At 37.3% G+C, this 5843-nt stretch overlaps 1 pseudogene; it reads left to right on the top strand.

The window, feature by feature from the left end:
- The first annotated feature begins 5227 nt into the window (after window positions 1-5227).
- LOC102726067 (small ribosomal subunit protein bS21m pseudogene) lies at window positions 5228-5592 on the top strand (annotated as a pseudogene).
- Window positions 5593-5843: the final 251 nt, after the last annotated feature.

Below are 5843 nucleotides of genomic sequence, written 5' to 3'. Positions count from 1 at the left end.
ATATATTAAGACAATATTAGTTGGGGACATCAAATAAACATGTCATGTGATTAGACAAACCTAAAGGTATAATTTTGCTGAGTCTAATCCTGTCTGGTGGACCTAGAAAATTCTGAAGAGTACCAAGTGAAAAGGTAGAGGTAATACATCAAGATCTGCAGAGTAACCTGTGTGATATCACTAGATGTTGGGGACTAGGAGAGAAGAAAAACTGAGTTTAAGTTCTTACCATTTCTGTTCCATCTTTGGAAAAACCCATGTCAACTGTATAGATCAGCATGCATGCCCCAAATGGCACTAGATTGCTTCATGGAGATGAACCACATTTGCTTTATTTACCTTTGTATTTATTAACTATATTGATTGACTACCATATGTATGCTGGGCACTGGTTGCAATATTTTTTTTTTTTAAGATTTTTTTTTAGATATTTATTTGACAGAGAGAGACAGAGCACAAGCAGGGCGAGCATCAGGCAGAGGGAGAAGCAGGCTCTCCGAGGAGTAGGGAGCCCGATGTGGGGCTCAATCCCAGGACCTCAGGATCATGACCTGAGCTGAAGGCAGTCGCTTAACCAACTGAGCCACCCAGGCGCCCCTGGTTGAAATATTATAGTGTGAGAAGATCAGACAGTAAGCAACTAGACAAGTAAATCTGTCATCTCTCAGATAGCAATAAGTGCTCAGGAGAAAAAGAAAGTAGAATAAAGTAGTCTAGAAGTACTAAGGAGGAGGAATATAATATATAGTGTTCAAGAAGATGACACTTGAACAGAAATCTGAAAGACATGAAGGATGCTTCCAGAACAAGTTAAATTTGGGTATCAACCATTTTTACATACTTTTTAGTTTGGAAAGGGAATTCAGTGCAAATTTATAATTGCTTATAAAACAGGCCAAACGAAAGAAAAGTGGGCAAAGAAAAAACCAAAATCTCCTCCCTTATTTATTTATTTATTTATTTAGAGAAAGAGAGGGGAGGGAGGGGCAAAGGGAAAGGGAGAGAGAGAATCTTAAGCAGGCACCATGCCTGGCGCAGAGCCAGATGTGGGGCTTGATCTCACAACCCCATGATCATGACCTGAACCAAAATCAAGAGTTGGATGCTTAATCCACTGAGCCACTCAGGCACCCCCCCAAAATCTCCTCCCTTTTATAATTCTTTTACATTCTCCCCATTTTAAACACTTGCCCACCACCCTGTCCATGGATACAGAAGTTAAAATTTGTTAGGTAGTCAACTCTACTTTTTTTCTAAGTTTATACAAATTATACTCCCTGAAATACACATGGAATATGTATGTATGTTTATAATTATTTCTATTTCTTATAAAATTGGGATTTTATTATGGACTATTCTCTGCAATTTGCTCTAGTTATGTAACAATGTTTTGTTCACCATGACAATACCCATTAACAGACATCTAACACAGTCCTCTCTGTCTTGCCATTTGGTTGCTCCTCTTTTTCTTATATTTCTCATACTGGATAATGGAAAAGAATAAAACCTGTGATGTAACTGGGTTCTCCTAAAATTTTCTCATACAATATATTCCAGATGATGGAAGTCAGTGGAAACAAGAAATTTTTTCATATAAACACTTTTGGTGCTAAATTGCAATTTTATATCTGTCTATCATAGGTTTGTACAGGCCTCTTAAGTAATTTTGTCTAGAAATTTGGGACAAAATCACAAAAAGGTAAATATTAGAAAGAAATTTTAAAATTAAAAATCTAATCTTGTTCTATTAATTTGATAAATATAATAGTAAGTGCCTAACATTCAGTAGGCACCATGAAAGAAAAAGTTGTCTAGGACATAATCTTAGTCTTCATCTTAACAGAAGGTCAAGCAAAGGCTCAAAGGGACTGGAAACATTTTCCAAGACACAATAGGGAAGTGACAGATGTAATTTGAACACAGACCATTTGGCTCTGAGTTCAGGGCTCTCTTCCATTGTATCTCATGGTCTACAACAGTTTTTAATAGTAAATAACTGAAAGGCCAGTCCTGAGTGCTCTCACTTGCAAGAAGTTTACCCATTAGAAGTCCATGCAGTGAAAGAAATACTAGTTAGACAGCTCTCATCCATCCAAGCTGGTAATTTACTCTGAAAAATTTTAGTGTAAAAATCTAATTTCAACCCATTTTCTCAGAGGGTAAATTTTATTCCATTTCCTTTTTTCAAAGCTCTGTCATTAGTATATCAGACTAATGAGTGAATCAATTATTTAAAACTGGCAATATTTTTTACTAGTCTAATTAAGTGTTTAATCAGAACATTCTGGTCTTTAATCCTCTGAAAACAGCATTTGCCAGAAGATTAATGAAATGGATATGTTAAACATTACTAACAAACCCTTTTACTCAGAGGGCTAAGGAGGGAGCTGGAGCCTTAAAGGTGAAGGTGAACAGGAAGTTGCACAGAAGAGAGAGGAAATGGCAATAAATCTAATAGCAGCAGTTGAAGACCATATTTCTGAACAGATTTTGACTGGGGAAGAGTAACTATAACCTCAACTTGTGAAAAAATATAAAAGTTTGTTAAAATGCTAAAGAATGACTAACAAAATTGAGTTATATCTTGGTGTTGGATATGAAGTGTAGGTATCATAATGTTATCAGTTGTCCTTAAATAAAACTATAAATTCAGTGTAATCATGTCAAAAATCGCTGTGGCTTTTTTTGGTGGAATTTAATAAGCTACTTTTGAATATTATGTGGAAGAGCAAAGCCCAAGGATAGTCAAGACATTTTTGGAGAAGAACAAGATGTGAAGTAGGGAGAGACAAATCTTAAGACACACACACACACACACACACAATATGCCTTATAGTTTTGACGTAGGAATAGACAAATAGACCAAAGAAAGAGAACAGAGTAGAAACAGATCCACTTATGTGGAACTTTGTGGGCACTAAAAATAAATGCAGTAATTATAGATTATTCAGTAAATAGTGCTAGGACATCCACTTTTTCTATGGAAAAATGAAATCAGATACCTACCCGATATCATACACAGAAATCAACTTCAGGTAGATCAATGGCTGAAATGAGAATTACAAAAATAAATAATTCAGGAACTGTTATTTTGATTTTTTGGTAGGTACTTTTTTTTTAAGTAAAAGCAAAAAAATGCACTAACTAAAACAAAATTTGATAAATTCAGCTGCATTAAAATGAAGAAATGCACGTAAAAATCTCATAGAGAGAGTGAGAAGACAAGGCCCAAACTTACAGAAGATATTTGCAACACGTTAACTGTAAAAAAGATTAGCATGTAGATAATATAGAGTATTTCTACAAATCCATTAGAAAATGGCTAAAAATTCTATAGAAAAATAAGCAAAAGATGTGAACAGGATTTCACAGAAAATGTGGATGGCCTGTAAACATACAAAACTATGTTTAATATCATTAATAATAATAGGAATAAAATAAAACTTCAATAAAATATCATATTCCACATACTTGTGAAGCAAAAAATTTTTAAACTATTGGCAATAGGAAGCGCCATCAAGAATGTGAAGCAATAGGAATTTCACATTCACTACTCATGAGAATATAAGTGGTACAACCACTTGGAAAAAAAAAAAAACTGTTCAGCCATGGCCAGTAAAGTTGAATACATCCATACTCAATGAATCAAGAAATTAATTCCTCGGTATGGTCTCAGGAAGAATCTTGCACACGTACAGCAGGAAACTCATACAAAAATGTTCATAATAGAAATGTTTTTAAGAGCCAAAACCTGGGGAAAATGGTTGAATAAATAACAATCCATTCACACAGTAAAATACTATGTAGCAGTGAAAATAGATGGACAATAGCTGTATACATCACATGATGAATCTTAAAAACCTAAAGCGCAGGACAAGAGTGAAGTCTAGAAGAATGCTTACAGTATGATAAAGTTTAAGAAGAATAAAATCTGAACAATTAATGGTTCAGGAATACGCTTAGATGGTAAAACCCTATAGAAAAGTGAAGAAATCACTAACATAAAATTGAGAACAGTGGTTCCCGCAGCACATACTGTTTCAGAGTCATCAGTTCCATGAACCACGTTCACTCTTCAAATAGCTTCTCTGTCTTCTCACTCTTTTAGTGCTTTGGTTTCATAGATTTAAATTTCACCTATGTTCTGAGAACTTCCAAATTTTATATGTCCATTGCAGCTCTCCCCTGAACCACAGACTCCTATGCCCAGCGGCCTTTCTGCTGTGTCCATCTGGATGTCTGACAGGTATCTTATCTTAGCTTGTCCAAGCCTGAACCCCTGCTACCTGCACTCTCCCAACCCTACCAAGTCCTGCTTCCTCAGCAGCCTGCCCCTCCTAGTGAACAACATTTTTACCTTTCCAGTTACTCAGGCAAAAGTAAACAAACACCTTGGATTCTTTCTTGACTTCTTTATCTCCTTCCCTGAGTTCAGTCAATCAGCAAATCCTTTTGGTTCTACTTTCAAATTTTGTGCAGACTCTGACAACTCTCATGACTTCTACCAGTACTGTCCATGTCATCTTTCCTTGTGTCACCACCACTTGCCCCCATTCCCACCTCTCATATCCTCCCTTACATCATTTTCCACATCACTCAAAGTGAAAACTAAATTTTCTCAGAGCCTTGCATGATCCACACAACCCCTTGCCTCCTGCCCATATCTCCACCATCCTCTCCCTCCTTCATCTTGACCTCCTTGCTGTTGAATAAGTCAAGAGTGCCACTTTCCCAGGGTTTTTGCACTAGCTCTTCCCTCTACCTTTCCATGGATACCCACTTTGCTCACTTCCTCAGCCCCTTCAGCTTTTTGCTCAAATGCTTCAAGTATGGCCTTTCCTATCTAGCCCTTCAGTTCTCCTGTCTACCCTCTTATAGTTACCACCATTTCACATACTGTATATTTTACATAGTTGTTTATTCTGTCTTCCCCAACCAGAACCTAAACTGCAAGAAGGCAGGGACTTTTGTCTGCTTGATTCACTGCTGTATCCCCTTGAACGTAGAACCCTGCCTGACACATAATATATGATCAGTGTAAATTTAATGACTGAAGAGGAAAACATGGTGCTTGGAGGGAATTAAAAAAATCAAAACAAAACAAAAACCGTTCGAATGCAGCACATAATGGATGAGAGACCAGCCTGGAAAGGTGCACTGGAACCAAATTAAGATGCATATTTTTGCCATATTAGCACGGATTAAGAATTATATAAGCTAAGCTTTGTGACAGCTGGTTCCTGAGAACATGGGGTCCTGCCGAGTGAAGATTTAAATTCCAAGGTTATGGCAAAACATCTGAAGTTCATTGCCAGGGCTGTGATGGTATAAGAAGGGAATATGGAAGGTGCATACAGGACCCTAAACAGCATCCACACCATGGATGGGCTCACTGAGGACTTTGAGCAACCATGGTACTCTAAAAAGCCTTGTCACAGATGACAAAAGGAAAGCCGTGAAACCTGCCGGCAGATCAACGACACGTAAATGGCTCGCAAGTTCAACTTCTTGATGTGTAAGAATCAGGCGGATCCATGGCAGGGCTGCTGAGGCCTGTGGATAGTAGGCCCATTATGAAAATCCCTATCCAGCTGTCTCCTTTCTTCCTCCAATGCCATTTTCTCTTACCTTTATTATAAAAATGACCTGACTCTCCTACCCCCCCCCAAAAAAGAATTATATAAGCTGTATTACTTACTCAATTTAACAAATGTCATGCTCCTGATAAAGAAAACACAACTCTGTCTACATCCACAGGGGACATTGGCTGTCATGCCTAACCATTTTAAGTCTGAATTTTCAAGATGTTCTGGTGTGTGCTAATGTTTGAAGTACTATCATGG

The sequence above is a fragment of the Leptonychotes weddellii genome, chromosome 10, assembly GCF_054177405.1.
Source record: "Leptonychotes weddellii isolate Sample4059 chromosome 10, ASM5417740v2, whole genome shotgun sequence".
Lineage (NCBI taxonomy): Eukaryota > Metazoa > Chordata > Mammalia > Carnivora > Phocidae > Leptonychotes > Leptonychotes weddellii.
Note: the sequence above shows the minus strand (reverse complement) of the source record. Positions and strands in the feature narration are given on the sequence as shown.